General features: G+C 41.8%; 1 pseudogene across 1 annotated transcript; it reads left to right on the plus strand.

Annotated features, from left to right (window-relative positions):
- The first annotated feature begins 510 nt into the window (after positions 1-510).
- Positions 511-1,584, plus strand: LOC308236112 (farnesyl pyrophosphate synthase-like; annotated as a pseudogene). Its single transcript has one exon. The product of its transcript is annotated as a farnesyl pyrophosphate synthase-like (transcript).
- The last annotated feature ends 23,554 nt before the right edge of the window (positions 1,585-25,138 follow it).

Here is a 25,138-nt window from a genome sequence, read left to right on the forward strand (position 1 = left end):
TTTCTTTGCTGATTTTTTGTCTAGAGGATTTATCCAGTGATGTCATTGGTGTATTAAAGTCCCCTGCTATGATTGTATTGTTGTCGATCTCTCCCTTGCTATCATCCAGGAGTTTTTTGTTTTTTTATGTATTAGGGTGCTCCTGCATTGGGTACATATATGTTTATCAGGGTTATATCCTCTTGTTGTATCGATCCCTTTAGTATTATGAAGTGGCCTTTCTTATCTCTTGTTATGGCCTTCACTTTGAGGTCTATTTTGTCAGATATAAGTATTGCTACCCCAGCTCTTTTTTTTCATTTCCATTTGCCTGGTAGATATTTTTCCATCCCTTCACTTTCAGTCTGTGTGAGTCCCTTGTTGTGAGGTGGGTGTCTTGTAGACACCATCTATATGGGTCATGTTGTTTTATCCATTCAGCCACTCGATGTATTTTGATTGGAGCATTTAGTCCATTTAAGTTTAAAGTTATTATTGAGGGAACTGGAATCCTGGAACAGAGTACTTTATTCCTCCCTCAGAATGAATGGATACCAGAAATTGGATGTTTATGGACAAAAAAAAGCAGAATTTCATCCAGCACTTCTCACTGATTGTCAAGATGCTGACTCAGGATGACCTGGGGCACCCAGATACAGTAGATACTATTGCCCAGCTTGAGGAGGTCCTGGAGTACAATGTCATTGGAGGGAAGTACCTACGGGGTATGACGGTGCTGATAACTTTCCAGGATCTGGTGGAACCAAGCAAGCAGGATGCTGATAGTCTCCAGTGGGCCATGACTGTGGGCTGATGTGTGGAACTGCTCCAAACTTTCTTCCTGGTGGCAGACTACATTATAGATGCATCCTTCACTCAATGGGGGCAGATCTGCTGGTATCAGAAGCCAGGCATTGGTTTGGATGCTGTGAATGATGCTCTTCTCCTGGAAGCATGTATCTACCGACTGCTGAGGCTCTACTGCCGGGAGCAGCCCTATTACCTGAACCTGATGGAACTCTTCCTGCATACTTCCTATCAGACTGATATTGGACAGGCCCTGGACCTCATCACAGCCCTCAGTGCAACGTGGATCTTGGCAGATTCACTGAAAAGAGGTACAAATCTATTGTCAAGTATAAGGCAGCTTTCTACTCCTTCTACCTTCCTGTAGCTGCTGCTATGTATATGGCAGGCATTGACGGGGAGAAGAAACACGGCAATGCCAAGAAGATCCTGCTGGAGATGGGAGAGCTCTTTCAGATCCAGGATGATTACCTTGGTCTCTTTGGGGACTCCAGTGTGACGGGCAAGATTGGCACTGACATCCAGGACAACAAATGCAGCTGGCTGGTGGTACAGTGTCTACAACGGGCCTCTCCAGAACAGTGCCAGATTCTGCAGGAGAATTATGGGCAGAAAGAGGCTGAGAAGGTGGCCCAGGTGAAGGCACTCTATGAAAAGCTGAATCTGCAGGCCGTGTTTATACAGTATGAGGAAGACAGTTACAGCCACCTTCTGGGTCTCATTGAGCAGTACTCTTTGCCCCTGCCCCCAGCCATCTTCTTGAGGCTAACACAGAAGATCTATAAGTGGAAAAAGTGACCTAGAGACTGCCAGGGTGGGGTGGGGAGGCTCTCAATAAATTACAGTATATCCTAAAAAAAAAGTTATTATTGAAAGGTACTTGTTTGTAGCCATTTTTATTTTTTGAGCCTGTGTTCCTTCTTACCTTTTTATTTCTTCTTTTTACAGCATTCCCTTTAGCATTTCTTGCATTGCTGGCTTGGTAGTGATAAACTCCCTTAGCCTTTTTTTGTCTGTGAAGCTCCTGATTTCGCCTTCAATTTTGATTGATAGAGTATTGCTGGATAGAGTATTCTTGGATTCAGTCCCTTGCTTGGCATCACTTTGTATATCTCCTTCCATTCCCCTCTAGCTTGATGTGTTTCTGTTGAGAATCATTTGATAATCTGATGGGGGATCCTTTGTTGGTAACTCTCTGTCTCTCTCTTGCAGCCTTTAACATTCTCTCTTTGTCGTCAACATTTGACATTGTAATTATGGCATGTCTTGGTGTGGTTCTTTTGGGATTCATCTTGCTTGGGCCTCTCTATACTTGTGTAACTTTTTTCCCCATATCAGGGAAGTTTTCTGTCATTGTTTCTTCAAATAAATTTTCTAGTCCTTGTTGCTCTTCTTGTCCTTCTGGCAACCCTATTATATGTATGTTATTTTGTTTTGCATTGTCCCAGAGCTCCCTTATGTTCTCCTCCTGCTTTTTAATTTTTTTCTCTGGTTGCTGTTCAGACTGGGCTTGTTTCTCTACTTTATCTTCTAACTCACTAATTCGGTCCTCTGCTTCTTCTAGTCTACTGTTGAAGCCTTCCATGGTGTTTTTGATTGTAGCTATATCATTTTTCATTTCTTCCTGATTTTTTCATAGGTTGTTGATTTTCTCGTCCATCCTGTATATGAACTGTATGACCATTACTCTGAATTCTTTTTCTGTCGTGTTGCATGCTTCTGTTTCACTTATATCCTTTCTTGGCGATGCCTTCTTTTCTTTCCTCTGGGGATTGTTTCATTCTCTCCCCATTCTGACTATCACCAGAAAGTTCAAATGTCGAGTTGACAGGGCCTCGGCCATGTGCAGTGGGAGTTTTGCACCCCCAAAGTGTCACTGAAGAGCTCCGACACAAAGACGTGCGGCTGCTGTGGGTTGGTTGGAGCCAAGCTTGCCCCGGGTCAGAGTTACAGGCACTTAGTGTGGCCTCCTGTGTGCACCTAGAATTGGGGACCCTCCCTGCGCCATGCTGAACAGAGAACCCACTGGCATGTTCCAAAAATCAAAGTACCCTAGTGCATGTCAGGAGTCAGAGGCTCCCTGTGTCTGCACTGAGAATAAAGTTTCAGAGTCTCTGTTGCTTGGTGAGGCCTTGCACAGAGAATCAGGGTCCCTGTGTGCATATGCGCCAAGAATTGGAGTCTCTATCTCTTAGTGTGTATGTATCCTATGGGAATCAGGGATCTCAGGCACATGCAATGAGAAACAGAATCTAGTCACTGGTGCTCATTGCTGCCTCTTGAGTGGAGATTCAGGGTCCCTGATCTGCTTGGAAGACGGGGTTGCACAGTTGCACTGTGTTGGCAGGAGGTCCACTCCTGCACTGCGGAAAACAGCCTTCTGTGTGTGCTTGCCCTGAATTAAAGTCAGGTAGCACTCCCCCTCAGTGTGGGTGTGGGGTCTGGTCACACAGGTGTGCACTGCGGAAAACAAACTCCCCATGTCCATGCACCCAGGCTTCAATTCAGCACTGCCTCCCTGTGTGGGCACGGGGTCTGGTCATGGGAAACAAACTTCCCGAGTTTGAACATTCAGGTTTAAATTCAGCGCAGTTTCCCTGCTTTGGTGCAGGGTCTGGTTATGGGAAACAAACTCCCCAGGTTCTCGCCCCCAGGCTCAAATTCAGTGCTATCTCCCTGCATGGGCGTGGGATTTGGTCGCAGAAAACAACCTTCTCAAAGTCGCGTACCTAGGCTCAAATTCAGCACAGCCTCCCTGCTTGGGCAAGGAGCCTGGTTGAGGGAAACTAACTCCCCGAGTTCACACGTCCAGGTTCAAATTCAGCGCAGCTTCTGCTAAGGTGCAGGGTCTGGCCATGGGAAACAAACTCCCCGAGTTTGCACCCAAGGCTCAAATTCAGCACTGTCTCCCTGTGTGGGCGCAGGATCTGGTCGCAGAAAATAATCTCCCCAAGGTCAAGCGCCTATGCTCAAATTCAGCACTGCCTCCCTACCTGGGCGCAGAGCCTAGTTGCGGGAAACAAATTCCCAGTGTTTGATCATCCAGGATCAAATCCAGCGCTGTCTCCTTGCCCTGTGTGGGCGCAGGATCTGTTTGCAGAAAACAGTCTCTCCAAGGATGCGTACCTAGGCTCAAATTTAGCACAGTCTCTCTGCCTGGGCGCAGAACCTGGTCACGGGAAACAAACTTCCCATGTCCGACACCAAGGCTCTAAGTCAGGTAGAGTTGCTGCTGCTGTGTGTGTGCAGAAAGCCTGATTGTGCAGCCGGGGTCTGGTAGTTCCTAAGACATGCGGCTGCTGTGGGTTGGTTGGAGCCAAGCTCACTCCAACGGGGCTGGTGGGGAGGGGGATTGGCTTTGTGACTCACAGAAATCTACAGCCTGGGTGCCTGGAGTCTTGTTGTCCCTGGGTCTGCAGCTGTGGTCGCAGGTCTTTTACTAGAGTGGCTGTAGGGTCCTGGTTTGCTGCTGAGACCAGACTGGCAAGGCTAGGATCCTAGTCTCAAGCAGTTCTGTTCTTCAAGGTGGTGTGGTCTCTGTACTGCTGGTGTCCTCCCTGGAGTATTTGTGGTGGCAGTGGGGTTTTTACCATCTAAGACTGCCCAGATTGGCAGCCCCTTGGAAGACCTGCAGGATCTAACTGTCCCTATTTCACTCACCCACACACCCACACATGTCCACACACTCCTCTATCGCTCCTTCACTCTCACACACTCTCCCTCCCTCCCTTTTTGCCAGTCACCATCTTTTCCTCTATCTGCTAAATATCATATTGACAGCAATGAATAGATCTTTCAACCAGAATCAATAAGGAAATATTGGCCTTAAATGACACACTCAACCAAATGAACATAATATATATTTACAGGGATTTCCATACCCAAACAGCAGAATATATATTCTTCTCGAGTGCACATGGAACATTCTCAAGGATGAGATCATATGTTGGGGCACAATACTAGTCTTAATAAATTTAGGAAGAGTGAACTCATAGCAAGTTGATTCTAGGAACATAATGGTATGAAACTAGAAATTAATTGCAAAAAGAAAGTTGGAAAAAACACAAATGTGTGTAGATTAAACAATATACTACTAAATAACTACTACTGGGTCAAAGGAAAATAAAATAAGAGATTATTGAGTGACAATACACCACATCAAAATTTTGTGATGCAGCAAAAGTAATATTAAGAGGTATGTTTATCCCTGTCCAGAGTGGCTCAGTTGTCCCATACACCAAAAGGTCACGGGTTTGATTCCTGGTCAGAACACATACCCTGGTTGTGGGTTTGATCCCTGGTTGGGGCATGTTGGACCCAACCAATTGATGTTTCACTCTCACATTTCTCTCTATATCTCTCTTTCTCTATCTCTCTCTCTTCTTTCTAAAAGCAATGGAAAGCAACTCCTTAGGTGAGGATTAAAAAAATTTAAAAAGAGGTAAGTTTATAGCATTATAGGCCTACCACAAGACACAAGAAAAATCTTAAAAATCCAACATTTCAGTTTAAAAAACAAAAACAGAAAAAGAAAAACAAACAAAGCTGAAAGTCAGTAGAAGAAAGAATATAATAGAAATTAGAGCAGTGTTGCCCTGTCCAGGTGACTCTTTCAGTTGGAGTATCGTCCCATATACCAAACTGTTTCAGGTTCCATTCCTTCCTGGTCAGTGCACATACCTAGGAGGCAGATTGGATTCCAGGTCAGGATGCGTTAAGGAGGCAACTGATCAATGTTTCTCTTTCACATCAATGTTTGCTCACTCTCTCTCTCCCTTTCTCTCTCTCAAATCAATAAAAATATATCCTTGGGTGAGGATAAAAAACAATTTGAAAAAATTAGAGCAGCATTAAACAAAATAAAGCAAAAGAAGACAATAAAAATTATTGCAACAAAAAGATGACTCTGACAAGATTAATAAAATTAACAAACTTCTGGCTAGACTCACTAAAGAAAAGACTCAAGTAAATAAAATCAGAAATAAAAGAGGAGTTACAACAGACACTACAGAAATACAAAGGACTATTCAAGAATACTATGAAAGACTATCCACCACCTGCCGGAAACCAATCATTGTCCCACTAATAGAAAGATGTGGACAGGAAACCGGGAAGGCTGGTCAACAACCTTAATTGCTCTAATCACTCACTGTTTAGTAAAAACATTGTTAGCTGAAGCAGCCTCCACCTCTGTTTCTCCTATGTAAATTTCTGTTATTGGAATTTCCTGCCTAAAGGTTATGGGCGTATTCCATAGTCTCAATAAAAGGGATTGCAAGGCCAGAGCAAGGGGTAGTCCTTCCCCTAGAGTTGGGCTCCCGCCTGGCCCCCAATATTTCCAAATTAATACTTTTCCAAGTCTCTTTTCATTTGTGTGCGGCCTTCTCCAGAACCCGAACCCTGAACTGGAACCCTGAACCAAGCGGGACGTGAAAGGGGTTCCCACAACCACCAAATTCAATAACCTAGAACAAATGGGCAAACTTTTAGAAATATACAACCTTTCTAGATTGAACATGAAAAAAACTGAGGCATTGATTTAAAAAATTCAAAAAAACCCAAAAACAAACAAAAAACAAAAGTCCAGGACTAGATAACTTCACTCATTAATTCTACTAAACATTCAAAGAAAATTTAATTGAAGAAGAGGCAATATTTCTAACTCATTTTATAAGGCCAACATTACCCTGATACAAACACTTGGCAAGAGCCCTGGTTGGTTTGGCTCAGTGAATAGAGCATCAGCCCACGGACTGAAGGGTCATGGGTTCGATTCCTGGTCAAAGGCCTATTCCTCAGTTGCCAGTTTAATCCCCGGTTCCAGTATGAGCACACGTGGGAGGCAACCAGTTGATGTGTCTCTCTCACATCGATGTTTGTCTCTCTGTCTCTGTTCCTCCCTTTCACTCTCTCTGAAAATTAATGGAAAACTGTCCTCAGTTGAGGATTAACAGGAAAAAAAAGCTGGCAAGAATAACACACACACACACACACACACACACACACACACACACACACACACAATTACAGGCCAATATCACTGATGAATACAGATTCAAAAATCCTAAACAAAATACCAGCAAATTGAATACAATAATACATTAAAAAGATAAACATCACAATCAACTGGGGTTCATCCCAGTGGCTCAAGGATGATTTAACATATGCAAATCAATCAATGTGTTATAACACATTAAACAAAAGAATAAAGATAATATAATCACAATAAGAGATGTGCCAGAGCTGACCAGCAGCCCCTGAACAATGGATAAACAGATTAGTCTGACACAGTTTCACTGTGAAAGAGAGGGCTAAGGGCTTGCCCGGCTCAAGGGTCCAAGCAGCCTCAATTGCCTGCCTCATTAAGCTTTTATTGGAATTTTTATCTTTAAATACAATCAGTAGGATGAGTAATCTTGGGAGGACACATATGTTTACATTGTCCTCTAGGCAAGGGCATACAGGGATTAAGCATAACTATTCCAGTAATCACCTGGAGGTCTACACATGCACAGACTTGTTTGGAAAGGTCAAGGAATAATTAGGGGTGCCGCCTTCAACACTCCCATAAGTATCCCCTAAATCAGAATTCTGAAAAACAGGGCAGGTGGCCTTCCATACTCTTCCCTTTTATCAGAATGTCCTCCTTACAAACTTTCCAACCAAGTCTCATGCTTCCCAGCATCTTCCCATTTTTTGTTTTGCTGAATGTAGAAGACAGAGGGCGGTGGTGAACTTTTTGCTTTGTAATGTCAGGGTCTGTGAAGCGTGTTTACTGCTCCAGTTCTAATTTTACAGACTATAAGAAAAACAAAAAGAGCAATGGTTAGTTATCTGGGATGCATGGAATATGAGTACGCTTCAATAATTGCTCAGCCTCTGCTGTCAGCTTCCTCATTCCCCAGGCTATTCTGGGGGCCATTTGGGTCTGGGGAAGGCACCTTGTTCAGGGCTGCAGAGTCCCCAGACTCAAATTCTTCATTTCTGGAAGAGGATTGGTCCCATGCCATGCCATGGCAGGGTTTAATCTGGCAAGCTGGAATCTACAGTGGCCCGTGGGGGTAGAAACACATGTACAACCTCTCCTCCATGTTAATAATTCATTGGATCCCAGCCAGTTATTTGTGTCCACATCTTGCCACAAGACTTGTGGTTTTTGAGGTAGGGTTATTGAGGATTGAAAATGATTATTCAGATTTAAAAAATTAAGAGTAAAGAGTGCTTTGGATAGTGTTATAGCTGGTCATTGAGTCCCATATTCTCCCTTTTTTGTTTTACTAGCATACCCTTCAGGGTAGTATGGGGCACTTCAATGATGGCCTACCCTTGTGGATTGTAAGGATTCCTTTAGAATGCTGGATGGACCAAGTTCTGAAAAGGCAGTGAAGCCAAGGCCCAATTTCAGTTTTTTTCTTGGTTAACATTTGGAAACAGGTCTTATTAAATTCATGCAAAGAAACATATTGCCACTTATTAAGAACTAGAGGCCCATTTCACGAAGATTCGTGCAAGAATAGGCCTTTTTTCCCCTGGCTTCGCTCCCAGCCACCCAGGAGCCTGCAAGTCCTTGCTCCCGGCCGGAGCACCGCTCCTGTAGCTCCCTCTGCCCGCTTCCCCTCATAGCCGGCGTCCCACCCCACCTGGCTGCTCCACACCTGCATATGCAAATTAACCCGCCATCTTTGTCGGGTTAATTTGCATACTCACACCTGATTGGCTGTGGGCGTAGTGGACGTGTGTCAATTTACATGTTTGTCTATTATTAGATAAGATTAGAGGCCTAGTGCATGAAATTTGTGGACGTGGTGGGGTCCCTCAGCCCAGCCTGCACCCTCTCGCAGTCCAGGAGCCCTCAGGAGATGTCTGACTGATAGCTAAGCTGGCAGTCAGACATCCTTAGCACTGCCGCAGAGGTGGGAGAGGCTCCCGCCACTGCCACTGCACTCACCAGTTGTGAGGCTGGCTTCTAGCTGAGTGGTGCTCCCCCTGTGGGAGCACACTGACCAACAGGGGACAGCTCCTGCATTGAGCACTGCCCCTGGTGGTCAGTTCGCATTATAGCAACTGGTCATTCCACTGTTCAGTCATATTTGCCTTTTATTACATTGGATTGCCAAATTCTGGAGGAACATGTAGGGAGAATATATAATTTACCAAGTTGCTTTAAAAATGCTTCCTAATATCTGAAAAACAAAAAGTTTAAGAATCAGCAATACTTTCAAATGACATGGAATCTTGTCCTTTCTGCAAAACACAATATTCCAGAATAACAATTAGAGCCATAAATGAAATCATAATACAGTTATTTGACAAAGCTTCCTGTGTACCTTAAGCAGATAATTTTCCTTCATGAAAGAAACAAACACTTGAAGCATTCCAGAAGGCCTACTGAAATTATCTAAAGCCAATTCTAGGTCAAGAAAAAGTTTCTAACTTCATTTGTCCTTGGGTGTGGTCAGCAAATGACACTAATTGGATTTCTGCTATCAGTCTCCCTGAGTACATTGATATAAGCTATTTTCCATCTGGTTATACCCTCTGGTTAGGGAGGCAAAATGCAAATCATTTATTCTTAAGTTTCCTTGGTTTAGGGAATAGGGTTTACTATATGGCTCTAAATTGCTATTCAATCATCTTAGTTTCCCTATTATACCTATCCTGGATTACTGGCCTGTGTCATTTACATAACTTCCTTTCAACATTTCTTTTCATAAAATTCTAAAACTTTCACAAATATTTCTTCAGAAACCTTACAACTTTCAGAAAAACCAGATTTATAATCCACTTTCTTTTCCCTTCAAAATGCATCTTCATGTCTCATGCTTTATTACACCAAAGCCATAATTTCTTTCCATTTTGTTAGAATTCTTAACCCTTAGAAGCCTTCATTTTTAGGTGAAATATAAATAATGAACATTTCTCAGATTAGCAATACAATCACATTTTAAGAGATATTTCAAATAAAATACAAGACAATCATTAACAGATTCAAATCCAACCTCTAGATTCTCCATACGAGACAAATTCAGATTAATATTTCAGCATCCTGTTATTTCAAAATATCTAGATAGTTAATAATTTTTACTATTTAATTAAGCAAACTTCAAAGTTTTAAGTTACCAAAGACTTTGGAAAACTATGTTTAGGCATATATAATTACCACAGAAAAAGCTTTATCATATACTATTCATTTTAGTTATATTTATTTTGCCTTAACAACTTTGAGATTTAAAGCCAATTATTATTACCCAAGGCAGTTTCTTGGCAAATTTTGTAACAGGGATAACTCACTGGCTTTCAGTGGCTTTAATGTTAAAGTACTATTTTTTTTTTGAAAAATGGGAGTGGCCCCCCACACTGCTATTTCTGCAGCCTGCTGGAGGGCACTTCTACAGGTATAATCCTCCTAAGAAAAAGACTTGTGGGGGTTTAAATGATTATTTCCCATATTTTTTCTTTCTGAGTAGATTAACAACATGGAATATACACTAATAAAAGAGAAACATGCAAATTAACCATCACTCCACTACGCCAAGCCACACTCACCAGCCAATCAGGAGTGAGTATGCAAATTAACCCAACCAAGATGGTGGCCGGTCACAGAGCTGGAGCAAGCAGGAGGCTTGGGTTTCCCCAGCAATGTTGGAAGCCAAGTTGCCCGCCCACCCTGGCTGGTCCTGGCCTCCGCTCAAGGCTACAAAGTTTCAATTATAGAAGATAAATAAATCCTAGATACTTGCTTCCAGCAGGCCCTGGCCTCTGCTCTAGGAGGCACTGAAAAAAAAAAGGAGGGGCTGGGACCTTGGGTCACCGCGGGGTGATCAGGCTAGGATGGGATGGCAGGGGCCGTTGGGAGTAAGCAGACCAGCAGGGGTCCAGTTGGGGGTGAGCAGGCTGGTGGGGGGGCAGTTGGTGGTGAGCAGGCCAGCAGGCAGAGTGGTTAGGGGCAATCAGGCAGGCAGGCAGGCAGGTGAGTGTTTGGAGCCAGCAGTCCTGGACTGTGAGAGGGATGTCTGACTGTTGGTTTAGACCCGATCCCTGTAAACCGGCAGTAGGACATCCTTCGAGGGGTCCCAGATTGGAGAGGGTGCAGGCTGGGCTGAGGAACACCCTCCCACCCTGTGCACAAATTTCATGCACCGGGCCACTAGTCTTACATATAAGAAGAGATCTTAAAAACAGAAACAGAAAAAAACCTACAGTAAATAGATGAGTAATCATAAAAGGGTGGACTGGGACATTAGCCTTAGAATTTTTAAACCAAGTCCCTCAAAGATAAGAAAGCAAGCAAAGAACATAAATCAGCAACCAAGTTACATTATAGACAGACAAGAACTTTCACTAGCAAACAAATTAAACCAAACAATAAAGACACATGAAACGACAATCAACAGACACTCTTATATATGATATTTACAGGTGCACATAACACATAGACAAAACTTAATAAATCAGAGTTCTTTTCATGGATCTTTCAGATGTCTTAAAGTGCCTGGAACTTACAGCCAGATTCGACCCAGAGGGCTCCTAGGTGGGGTCATCAGTGAACACCCACAGCAGCCTGTTGTTCACAGATCTCATCATATTCTGTTCTCCATAGCAAGCATTGACTGGCATCAAAGTTTCAGCCAAAATCAGCCAGTCCCAAGGTGTCATATGGTAATTTTCAGACAAAGCATTAAGGAGTCCTTTGCAAATGGATTGTTAGCCCCATTTTCTCTAGCTAATGAACCTTCCTACACTGGAGGTGGAGGATCAGGGGCCTTAGGTATTACAGGCTTTACAGGCTCTATTTCAGGAGGAGGGGGCGGTGGTAAATCCTCCTGGCATTCTATAGGCTTTTGATCCTCAATATGAAGTGGGTATGGTGCAGCTCTAACAAGAGCCCACAGTTAAAGGTGACAAAGGCACTCATTTCCCCTGGGCCTGATTTCTCTTTAAATTCCTGCCTACTTGTTCCCTGAGATCAACACTAATGTTCCATCATCAGGGAACCAAGGATTATAAATTATAGGCACAATTTGCTTTTTTTTTAATTTAATAAATCTTTATTGTTCAGATTATTACAATTGTTTCTCCTTTTCCCCCCCATAGCTCCCCTCCACCCGGTTCCCACCCCACCCTTTGCCCTTACCTCCCCCCACACTGTCCTCATCCATAGGTGTACGATTTTTATCCAGTCTCTTCCTGCACCCTCCATACCCCTTTCCCCCTAAGAATTATCAGTCCACTCCCATCCTATGCCCCTGATTCTATTATATTCACCAGTTTATTCTATTCCTCAGATTTTGAATTCACTTGAATTTTAGGTTCACTTGTTGATAGATATGTATTTGTTGTTCATGATTTTTGTCTTTACCTTTTTCTTCTTCTTCTTCTTCTTAAAGAATACCTTTCAGCATTTCATATAATACTGGTTTGGTGGTGATGAACTCCTTTAGCTTTTTCTTATCTGTGAAGCTCTTTATCTGACCTTCCATTCTGAATGATAGCTTTGCTGGGTAGAGTAGTCTTGGTTGTAGGTTCTTGCTATTCATCACTTTGAAAATTTCTTGCCACTCCCGTCTGGCCTGCATAGTTTCTGTTGAGAAATCAGCTGACAATTGTATGGGTGCTCCCTTGTAGGTAACTAACTGTTTTTCTCTTGCTGCTTTTAATATTCTCTCTTTGTCTTTTGCTCTTGGCATTTTAATTATGATATGTCTTGGTGTGGTCCTCTTTGGATTCCTTTTGTTTGGGGTTCTGTGTGCTTCCTGGACTTGTAAGTCTATTTCTTTCACCAGGTCGGGGAAGTTTTCGGTCATTATTTCTTCCAATAGGTTTTCAGTATCTTGCTCTCTCTCTTTTTCTGGCACCCCCATAATTCTGATGTTGGTACGCCTGAAGTTGTCCCAGAGGCTTCTTACACTATCTTCAACTTTTTGGATTCTTTTTTCTTTTTTTTGCTTTTCCGGTTGAGTGTGTTTTGCTTCTTTATATTTCAAATCTTTGACTTGATTCTTGCGTTCCTCTAGTCTGCTGTTGGGTCTCTGTATAATATTTTTTATTTCAGTCAGTGTATGTTTAATTTCTAGTTGGTCCTTTTTCATAACTTCAAGGGTCTCGTTATATTTATCGGCCTTTTCTAGGATATTCTTGAAGAGCCTTCTAACCGTGGTTTTGAATTCTATATCCAGTCGTTTGTTTTCCTCCATTTCTTTCGTTTGTGATCTGTTTCTTCGTCTCCCCATTTTTCACTGCTTCCCTGAGTTGTGTGCTAGGTTTCCTATATGGCCCAGTGGATCGGCCTCCCCAGTTAACCTGAGGTGGACACTCTTGGTGCACCCCTTTGTGGACTGTGTGTACAGCCTTGTTGTAGTTAAGTCTTGATTGTTGTTGGTATCACTGGGAGGAATTGACCTGCAGGCCAGTTGGCTGTGAGGATCAGCTGTGTCTACACTGGGAGATTTTCGGTGCTGGAGACAGCCTTATAGGATTAGCTTTGCCAGATTGCAAAAGCCTCTGTGCTCAGCTTGGAAGGGGTGGAGTCTCAGGGCGGGGCAGACAGTCTTGGCTTCCCGTCAACCCTGCCCTTGCCCGCGAGTCTCCAGACCTCTGCCTTCTGCAGTTCCCGAGTTTCCGCCTTACAGTCCAGATTCCCCCCACAAGAGCATGGGTCCCCAGGAGCTCAACCGGAAGTGCAGTTCAGTGCAGTCGGAACTGGGGTTCAGTGCCATCAGGAGCTTCTGACTCCCTTCCGCTAGGGATAGCCTGTGGTAACCTCCGCAGTCAGTCTTTGTGCACACTCACGCCTCCAGACCCCTGCCGCCGCAGCTCCCCTGAGTCTCTGAGTCTCTGTGTGCCTTTCTCTCTATCTGACAGTCCAAACTCCCCCTGTATGAGCCTGGGCCCACAGGGTTTTGCCCGGAACTGAGGTTCAGTGCAGTCGGAACTGGGGTTCAGTGCAGTTGGGGGCTTCTTTCCCCCTCCCGCCAGAGAAAGCCAGCCAGGCACTCCGCCGCCCTTCCTCTCTGCATGCGTGTCTCCCTACCTCAGCTCTTTGCCACTCCTTCTCCGTGAGCTTTCCTCTTTCCTTCTAGTTGTAGAATTTCCACTCAGCCAGCTTTCCTGTGGTTCTGGATGGTGTCCATTCTATCTTTTAGTTGTACTTTTGAAATTGTTGTGCGGGGTAGCAGTTTAGGTGCTTACCTATGCTGCCATCTTAGTTTCTCCCCCACAATTTGCTTTTAATAACTTTTTAAGTAACAGAGAGAGGTTACTCGGTGGACAGTTGCTATCCTATTGTGAAATCTTAGCTGAAAAACAATTCCCTCGAACTTGGAAATCCCAAGCAGGTTCCAATGACTTACTGTGTGTTACTTTCATTTCCTTCCTCTTCATTGTCGAGGGTTCTGCCATGTCTCATTGCACTCGTTGGTCCTCACATGGGTCACCACCTTGGTGGGCCTGAATGATGGATGAACAGATTACTCCCGCACAGTTTCACTGTGGGGGAGAGGACTAAGGGACGGCCTGGCTAAAGTGACTAGGAAGCCTCGATTGCCTGCCTTGTTAGGCTTTGATTGGAATTTTTATCTTTAGATACAATCAGTAGGGTGAGTAATCTTGGGAGGACACATGTGTTTACATTGTCCTCTAGGCAAAGGCATGCACACACTTCCCTTTTATTAGAATGTCCTCCTTACAAACTTACCAATCAAGTCTCATGCTTCCCAACACAGATGCAGAAAAACCATTTGACAAGATACAACATCTTTTTATTATTAAAACAATAAAAGTATATAGAAGGAAAGTACAACATAATAAAGGTCTTACATGACAAAACCTCAGCTAATATAATACTCAATGGTGAAAACTGAAAGCTTTTCCTCTAACATCAAGAAAAGATGAGGAGGCCCACTCTCCCCACTGTTTTTCTTTTTAAAAAGTTTTCATTGTTGAAAGTATTACATATGTCTCCCTTTTTTCCCCATTGTCCTGTTCCACCTATCCCTGACCCCACCCCAGGTCTTCATCACCCTATTTTCTTTGTCCATGGGTTATGGATATGTGTATATCTGTTCATTGTTTGATCCCTTTCCATCCACATACCCTCCCCTGCCTTCCCTCTGAGGTTTGACAGTCTGTTCCATATTTCTATGTCTCTGGATCTATTTTGTTTTCATCAGTTTATTTTGTTCATTAGATCCCACATATGAGTGAGATCATGTGATACTTGTATTTCTCTGACAGGCTTATTTTGCTTAGCATAATGCTCTCCAGGTCCATCCATGCTGTTGCAAATGGTAAGAGTTCTTTATTTATTTTTTTTAACAACTGTAGTATTCCATTTGTATAAATGTGCCACAGTTTTTTAATCTATTCATCTGCTTATGGGCACTTACACTGTTTCCAAATCTTAGCTATTATAAATTGCATTGCTATGAACATAGGGGTACATATATTATTTCCAATAAGTGTTTCTGATTTCTCAGAAGTGAGAACACTGGGCCAAATGGGAGTTCCATTTTTAATTTTTTGAGGAAACTCCATACTGTTTTTCACAGGTGCTGCACCAGTCTGCATACCCACCAGCAGTGCACGAGGGTTCCTTTATCTCCACATCCTCGCTTTTACTTGTCATTTATTGATCTGTTGCTGACAGGCATTCTGACAAGTGTGAGGTGATACATCATTGTTGTTTTGATTTGGATCTCTTGGATGATTAGTGACTTTGAGCATGTTTTTCATAAGCCTCCTGGCCTTCTGTATGTCCACTTTGGAGAAGTGTCAATTTAGGTACTTTGCCCATTTTTTAATTGGATTATTTATCTTCCTTTTATTACATTGTATGAGTTCCTTATGTATTTTGGAGATTATCGCCTTATTGGATGTATTATTGGCAAATATGTTCTCCCATGCAGTGGGCTCTTGTTATTTTATTGATGGTTTCTTTTGCTGTGCAGAAGCTTATTATTTTTATTTTTATTTATTTATATATTTTTTGTGATTTGACTTAGATTTGATTTTATTTTATTAATTTTATTTTATTGTTTAAAGTATTACACATAGTAGTACATATATCTCCTTTTTTCCCCATTGACCTTCCCCCAGCCTCCCCTGCCCCCTGTCGCATGCCCTCATCCCACCCCCCGCAGTGTCTTGTGTCCATTGGTTGTGCTTATATGCATGCATACAAGTCCTTCGGATGATCTCTTCCCCCCTCCCCTCCCCAACACTCCCCAGCCTTCACTCTGTAATTTGACAGTCTGTTCGGTGCTTTACTGCCTCTGTATCTATCTTTTTGTTCATCAGTTTATAATGTTCTTTATTTTCCATAAATGAGTGAGATCATGTGGTATTTTTCTTTCATTGCCTGGCTTATTTCACTTAGCATTAATGCTCTCCAATTCCATCCATGCTGCTGCAAATGGTAGGAATTCTTCATTTTTATAGCAGCGTAGTATTCCATTGTGTAGATGTACCATAGTTTTCTAATCCACTCATCTGCTGATGGGCATTTAGGCTGTTTCCAAATCTTAGCTATGGTGAATTGTGCTACTATGAACATAAGAGTGCATATATCCTTTCTGATTGGTGTTTCTAGTTTCTTGGGATATATTCCTAGAAGTGGGATTACTGGGTCAAATGGGAGTTCCATTTTTAGTTTTTTGAGGAAACTTCCTACTGTTCTCCACAGTAGCTGCACCAGTCTGCATTCCCACCAGCAGTGCACGAGGGTTCCTTTTTCTTTGCATCCTCGCCAGCACTTGTCAGTTGTTAATTTGATGATAATAGCCATTCTGACAGGTGTGAGATGGTACTGCATTGTTGTTTTGATTTGCATCTCTCGGATAATTAATGACTTTGAGCATGTTTTCATATGTCTCTTGGCCTTCCTTCTGTCTTCTTTTGAAAAGTTTCTATTTAGGTCCATTGCCCATTTTTTTTATTGGATCATTTATCTTCCTTTTATTAAGCTGTATGAGTTCCCTATAAATGTTGGAGATTAAGCCTTTATCAGTGATAACATTTGCAAATATATTCTCCCATATAGTGGGCTTTCTTGTTGGTTTGTTGATGGTTTCTTTTGCAGTGCAAAAGCTTTTTATTTTGATGTAGTGCCATTTGTTTATTTTCTCTTTATGTTCCATTGCCCTAGGAGCGGTATCAGTGAAGAAATTGCTTCGGCATATATCTGAGATTTCGCTACCTGTGGATTCCTCTAGTATTTTTATGGTTTCCTGTCTTATGTTTAAGTCCTTTATCCATTTTGAGTTTATTTTTGTGTATGCTGTAAGTTGGTGGTCTAGTTTCATTTTTTTGCATGTATCTGTCCAATTTTCCCAACACCATTTATTGAAGAGACTATCTTGACTCCATTGTATGTTCCTGCCTCTTTTGTCAAATATTAATTGAGCATCGTGGTTTGGGTTGATATCTGGGTTCTCTAATGTATTCCATTCGTCTATATGTCTGTTCTTGTGCCAGTACCAGGCTCTTTTGAGAACAGTGGCTTTGTAATACAGCTTGAAATCTGGTATTGAGATCCCACCTACTTTGTTTTTCTTTCTCAGGATGGCTGTGGCTATTCGGGGTCATTTTTGTTCCAGATGAATTTTTGGAGAGTTCTTTCTAGGTCTGTGAAATATGCCGTTGGTATTTTAATGGGGAGTGCATTGGATCTATAGATAGCTTTGGGTAGTATGGACACTTTAATGATGTTGATTCTCCCAATCCATGAACATGGTATGTTCTTCCATCTGTTTATGTCTTCCTCTATCTCTTTTTTCAGTGTCCTGTAGTTTTTTGCATATAGGTCTTTTACCTCCTTAGTTAAGTTTATTCCTAGGTATCTTAATTTTTCTGGTGCGATGGTAAATGGGATTGCTTTTTAGTCTCTCTTTCTGTAAGTTCACTATTGGTGTATAGAAATGCCATAGATTTCTTGGCATTAATTTTGTATTCTGCTACATTGCCGAATTCATTTATTAAGTCTAATATTTTTTGATGGAGTCTTTAGGGTTTTCTATGTACAGTATCATGTCATCTGCAAATAAGGACAGTTTTACTTCTTCTTTTCCAATTTGGATGCCTTTTATTTCTTCTTCTTGTCTAATCACAACGGCTCATACTTCCAGTACTATGTTGAATAGGAGTGGTGACAGTGGGCATCCCTGTCTTGTTCCTGTTCTTAGGGGAAATGGTTTTAGTTTTTGCCCATTGAGTATGATGATGGCTGTGGGTTTATCATATATGGCTTTTATGATGCTGAGGTATGATCCTTCTATTCCCACCTTGCTGAGAGTTTTTATAAAAAATCGGTGTTGGATTTTGTCAAATGCCTTTTCTGCATCAATTGATATGACTATGTGGTTTTTATCCCTCAATTTGTTTATGTGATGTATCATGTTTATTGATTTGTGGATATTGTACCATCCTTGCATCCCTGGGATAAATCCTACTTGGTCATGGTGTATGATCTTCCTGATGTAGTGCTGAATCTGATTTGCTAGAATTTTGTTGAGGATTTTTGCATCTATGTTCATGAGGGATATTGGCCTATAATTCTCTTTCATTGTGTTGTCTTTATCTGGTTTTGGTTTTAGGGTGATGCTGGCTTCATAGAAACAGCTTGGAGGTGTTCCTTCCTCTTGAATTTTTTGGAATAGTCTGAGTAGGATAGGTTTCAGTTCTTCCTTGAATGTTTGGTAAATCTCCCCTGTGAAGCCGTCTGGCCCCCGGCTTTTGTTTGCTGGAAGCTTTTTGATGACTGCTTCAATTTCTTCCATAGTTATCAGCCTATTGAGATGTTTAGATTCTTCCTGTTTGAGTTTTGGAAGGTTGTATTTTTCTAGGAATATGTCTATTTCTTCCAGGTTGTCCAATTTGTTGGAATAGAGTTGTTCATAGTATTTTTTAACAATCCTTTGTATTTCTGTGTGTTCCATTGTTATTTCTCCTTTTTCATTTCTTTTTTAAAATTTCTTTATTGATTAAGGTATTACGTATGTGTCCTTATTCCCCCATTAACCCACCTCCCATTATTAACCCAACCCCCATGTTTTCTGTGTCCATTGATTAGGCTTATATGCATGCATATAAGTCCTTTGGTTGATCTTTCCTTCTTAACCCCCCCCCACCACCACCACCACCTTCGCTGAGGTTTCACGTTCTGATTGATGTTTCTCTGTCTCTGAATCTATTTTTGTTCATCAGTTTATATTGTTAATTATATTCCACAAATGAGTGAGATCATGTGATATTTATCTTTCTCTGCCTGGCTTTCACTTACCATAACACTCTCCATCTCCATCCATGTTGTTGCAAATGGTAGGAACTCCTTCTTTTTTACCGCAGCGTAGAGTTCCATTGTGTAAATGTACCACTGCTTTTTAATCCACTCATCTGCTGATGGGCTCTTAGGCTGTTTCCAAATCTTAGCTATGGTGAATTGTGCTGCTATGAACATAGCGGTGCATATATTCTTTCTGATTGGTGATTCTAGTTTCTTGGGATATATTCCTAGAAGTGGGATCACTGGGTCAAATGGGAGTTCCATTTTTAGGTTTTGAGGAAACTCCATACTGTTCTCCACAGTGGCTGCACCAGTCTGCATTCCCACCAGCAGTACACGAAGGTTCCTTTTTCTCCGCATCCTTGCCAGCACTTGTCATTTGTTGATTTGTTGATAATAGCCATTCTGACAGGTGTGAGATAGTACCGCATTGTTGTTTTGATTTGCATCTTTCTGATGATTAGTGACTTTGAGCAGGTTTTTATATGTCTCTTGGCCTTCCTTCTGTCTTCTTTCGAAAAGTGTCTATTTAGGTCAGTTGCCCATTTTTTGATTGGGTTGTTAATCTTCTTTTTGTTAAGCTACACGAGTTCCCTGTAAATGTTGGAGATTAAACCCTTATCGTTGATATCATTGGCAAATATGTTCTCCCATGCAGTGGGCTTTCTTGTTGTTTTATTGACGGTCTTCTTTGCTGTGCAAAAACTTTTTATTTTGATGTAGTCCCATTTGTTTATTTTCTCTTTATTTTCCATTGCCTTAGGAGTGGTATCAATGAAGAAATTGCTTCGGCATATGTCAGAGATTTTTCTGACAGTGGATTCCTCTAGTATCTTTTGGTTTCTCATCATATGTTTAAGACCTTGATCAATTTTGAGTTTATTTTTGTGTATGGTGTAAGTTGGTGGTCTAGTTTCATTTTTTTGCATGTATCTATCCAATTTTCCCAACACCGTTTATTGAAGAGACTGTCTTGACTCCATTGTATGTTCATGCCTCCTTTGTCAAATATTAATTGATCATAGAGATTTGGTTCGATTTCTGGGTTTTCTATTCTATTCCATTGATCTATATGTCAGTTCTTGTGCCAGTACCAGGCTCTTTTGAGAACAGTGGCTTTGTAATACAGCTTGAAATCTGGTATTGAGATCCCACCTACTTTGTTTTTCATTCTCAGGATTGCTGTGGCTATTCGGGGTCTTTTTTGTTCCAGATGAATTTTTGGAGAGTTCTTTCTAGGTCTGTGAAATATGCCATTGGTATTTTAATGGGAAATGCATTGAATTTATAGATTGCTTTGGGTAGTATGGACATTTTAATGATGTTGATTCTACCAATCCATGAACATGGTATGTTCTTCCATCTGTTTAGGTCTTCCTCTATCTCTTTTTTCAGTGTCCTATAGTTTTCCGCGTATAGGTCTTTTACCTCCTTAGTTAAGTTTATTCCTAGGTATCTTAATTTTTCTGGTGCGATGGTAAATGGGATTGCTTTTTTAGTCTCTCTTTCTGTAAGTTCACTATTGGTGTATAGAAATGCCATAGATTTCTGGGCATTAATTTTGTATCCTGTTTCATTGCCGACTTCATTTATTAAGTCTATTAGTTTTTTTATGGAGTTTTTCGGTATTTATGTACAATATCATGTCATCTGCAAATAAGGACAGCTTTACTTCTTCTTTTCCAATTTGAATGCCTTTTATTTCTTCTTCTTGTCTAATTGCAATGGCCAATACTTCCAGTACTATGTCAAACAGGAGTGGTGAGTGTGGGCATCCCTGTCTTGTTCCTGTTCTTAGTGGAAATGGTTTTAGTTTTTGCCCATTGCGTATGATGTTGGCTGTGGGTTTGTCATATAAGGATTTTATTATGTTGAGGTATGATCCTTCTATTCCCACCTTGCTGAGAGTTTTTATCAAGAAAGGTTGTTGGATTTTGTCAAATGCTTTTTCTGCATCAATTGATATGACTATGTGATTTTTATCTCTCAATTTGTTTATGTGATGTATCACGTTTATTGATTTGCAGATATTGTACCATCCTTGCATTCCTGGGATAAATCTTACTTGGTCATGGTTTATGATCTTTCTGATGTACTGCTGGATCCGATTTGCTAGAATTTTGTTGAGGATTTTTGCATCTATGTTCATGAGGGATATTGGCCTATAATTCTCTTTCATTGTGTTGTCTTTATCTGGTTTTGGTTTTAGGGTGATGCTGACTTCATAGAAGGAGCTTGGAAGTGTTCCTTCCTCTTGAATTTTTTGGAATAGTCTGAGTAGGATAGGTTTCAGTTTTTCCTTGAATGTTTGGTAAATCTCCCCTGTGAAGCCGTCTGGCCCCCGGCTTTTGTTTGCTGGAAGCTTTTTGATGACTGCTTCAATTTCTTCCATAGTTATCAGCCTATTGAGATGTTTAGATTCTTCCTGATTGAGTTTTGGAAGGTTGTATTTTTCTAGGAATATGTCCATTTCTTCCAGGTTGTCCAGTTTATTGGAATAGAGTTGTTCATAATATTTTTTAGCAATCCTTTTTTTTTTTTTTCCGGTGGGGTCTGTTTTTATTTCACCTCTTTCATTTCTGATTTTGGTTATTTGGGTCCTCTCTATTTGCCTCTTGGTGAGCCTGGCTAGAGGTTCATCAATCTTGGTTATCCTTTCAAAGAACCAGCTCTTGGTTTTGTTGATTTTTTGTATTGTTTTTTTAGTCTCTATGTTGTTTATCTCTGCTCTGATCTTTATTATTTCCTTCCTTCTGCTTAAACTGGGCTTTTATTGTTGCTCTCCTTATATCTCTTTGAGTTTTAGGGTTAGGTAAGTTATTACCATTGTTTCTTGTTTGTTTGTTTTTTGCAGTAGGCTTGTAGAGCTATGAACTTCCCTCTCAAGACTGCTTTCGCTGTGTCACATAGATTTTGGATTGTTGTATTTTCATTGTCGTTTGTTTTCATGATTTTTTTATTTCTTCTTTGATCTCTCTCGTAACCCAGTCACTGTTAAATAGCATGCTATTTAGTCTCCATGTGTTTAATTTTTTTGAATTGTTTTCATTGTAGTTGATTACCAATTTTATGCCACTGTGATCTGTGAAGGTGCTTGATATGATTTCTATCTTTTTGACTTTGAAGATACTTTGCCTGTCACCAAATATATGGTCTATCTTTGGAAATGACCCATGTGCACTTGAGAAGAATGTATATTCCGTTGCTTTGTGGTGAAATGTTCTGAAGATGTCAATTAATTCCATCTGGTCTAGTGAGTCATTTAGGATTGATATTTCTTTGCTGATTTTTTGTTTAGAGCATTTGTCCAATGGTGATAGTGGGGTATTAAAGTCTCCTACTATGATTGTATTGCTGTCAATCTCTCCCTTGATATCCTCCAGGAGTTTCTTTTATGTATTTGGGTGCTCCTGTATTGGGTGCGTATATGTTTACCAGAGTTATTTCTTCTTGTTGGATTGCTCCCTTTAGTATTATGAAGTGGCCTTCCTTATCTCTTTTTATGTCCTTCACTTTGAGATCTAATTTGTCAGATATAAGTATTGCTACCCCAGCTTCTTTTTCATTTCCAGTCGCCTGAAAAAACTTTTTCCATCCCTTCACCCTCAGTCTGTGTGCAACTTTTTTTCTGAGGTGGGTTTCCTGTAGACAGCAGATATATGGGTCATGTTTTCTTACCCACTCAGCCACCCTATGCCTTTTGATTGGGGCATTTAATCCATTTACATTTAAAGTTATTATTGATAGGGTCTTTGTTTGTTGCCATTTTTATTCTTTACCCCTGTGTTCCTTCTTCGCTTCCTATTTCTTCTTTTTACACAGACCCTTCAGCATTTCTTGCATTACTGGTTTGGTGGTAATAAAGTCCCTTAGTCCTTTTTTGTCTTCGAAGCTCCTGATTCCACCTTCAATTTTGAATGATAGCCTTGCTGGGTATAGTAATCTTGGATACAGTCCCTTGCTTTGCATCAGTTTGTATATTTCATTCCATTCCCTTCTGGCCTGGTGTGTTGCTGTTGAGTAATCAGTTGATATTCGAATAGGAGATCCCTTGTAGTTAACTTTCTGTGTCTCTCTGGCAGCCTTTAAGATTCTTACTTTGTTGCTGGTGTTTGCCAATTTAATTATGATGTATCTTGGTTTCGGTCTTTTGGGGTTCAACTTGTTTGGGACTCTATGTACTTCTTGGACTTGCATAGTTTTTTTTTTCTTGCCAATATCTGGGAAATTTTCTGTCATTATTTCTTGAAACAGGTTTTCTATTCCTTGCTTCTCTTCCTCTCCTTCTGGTACCCCTATTATGTGAATGTTGTTTCGTTTTGTGTTGTCCCAAAGCTCCCTTAGGCTCTCCTCTTGCTTTTTAAGTCTTCTTTCCACTTGCTGCTGTGTTTGTGTGTTTTTTTCTACTTTGTCTTCTAATTCGCTGACGCGGTCCTCAGCTTCTTCTAGTCTACTGTTTACGCCTTCCATTGTGTTCTTTATTGCAACTATGTTGTTCTTTATCTCCTCTTGTTTCCTTTTCATGTTGGTGACATTCTCATTCAGCTCCTTATAGTTCTCATTGAGTTGTGTATTTGTCATCCATCCGTTTAAACATCCTTATAACCATTACTCTGAATTATTTCTCTGATATGCTGCTAGCCTCAATTTCATTTAACTCCCTTTCTGGTGATTCTTCTTTTTTTTTCCTTTGGGGATTGCTTTTTTTGTCTTCCCATGTTTTGCTGTAATGTTTTAATTGTAGGTCCGATTGGTTTGATACTCGGGTTCTTTTGGGGATGGTGCTACTGGTGTGATCTCTCAGGTCTCCTGGGCTTGTTAATCTGGTGTAGCTCCCTACTTGAGCTATTTGGGTTCTCTTGATGTAGGCCTATGAGCTGGAAAGGTACAACTGCGGTGTCTAGAAGTCAGCAGCTGTAGAGGTTCCAATTTTTTCTGTGTTGCGCCCTTGATTGCAATCGCGCATTCCCAGCAGGGACTCACAGTGGCACCCAGGAACTGTCTGTTGGGGTGATGGTCTCAGGAGGCCTGTGCTTGGAAAGGCCTGTGGTGTCCAGAGTTCTGTAGTTGTGGGGTGGGCAGACTCAGCTTTTGCTGCTGCACCTGTGGTGGATATGCGCCTGCTCCAAGTGGTGGCTTACAGCGGCACCCACAGTGCATTTGCCAGCAAGGGGCGCTGAAGCACTCTGAAGGGCCCTGGCACTGAATCCATGTAATTGAGGCATTTGTGGGAAGGTATCCAGGATGAGTGAATTCAGAATTTCTATTGCCAGTAGGAGTGAGTACCTGTTTGTCCAAGATCACACCCAGCAAGGACTCACAGAAGCTCCCACAAGCGCCCTGTGGATAGATGGGCTCAGGGTGCCTGCCCTTTGGAAATGCGCGCGGACTGTGGTGGTGCGTTTGCCTGTGCAGAGCTCTGACACACTTTGAGGGGCCCTGGCACTGAAGTTACTCTGCTGGGGTGTCTGTGGGCAGGTATCCAGGATGAGTGAATTCAGAACTTTTACTGCCGGGGGAGTGCGTCCCTGTTTGTACAATATCACACCCAGTGAGGACTCACAGCAGCTCCCACAAGTGCCCTGTTGATAGATGGGCTCAGGGTGCCTGCCCTTTGGAAATGCGTGCGCGGACTATGGTGATGTGTTTGTCAGTGCGTTTGCCAGCGCAGAGCCGTGATGCACTTTGAGGGGCCCTGGCGCTGAAGTTACACAGCTGGGTGTCTGCAGGCAGTTATTCAGGCAGAGGAAATCCAGAATTTCTACTGTGGGGCAGCACACCCTTGTTGTACAGAATCACACCCAGCGGAGGCTCCCAGTGGTTCCCAGGTGCAGCCTATGGAGTGGTGTGTCCTGGATGCCTGCGTGCTGGAAGTGCGTGAATGTGGTGTCTGGAGTTCTGCCACTAGGGAGGGGGGAAGATTCACTTACTGCTGCGGGAACAGTGCACCTTTGGAGGTGTAGGTCCCAGTGTCCGCGGATCTGTGGCTGGGGTAGCAAGATTTTGGCTGTAATGGCTGCTAGGTCGCAGGCAGTGTCAAAGTCCTGACTGGGTGGTGGTGCTGATGAGTTCCTA

The sequence above is a fragment of the Plecotus auritus genome, assembly GCF_963455305.1.
Source record: "Plecotus auritus genome assembly, chromosome: 10".
Lineage (NCBI taxonomy): Eukaryota > Metazoa > Chordata > Mammalia > Chiroptera > Vespertilionidae > Plecotus > Plecotus auritus.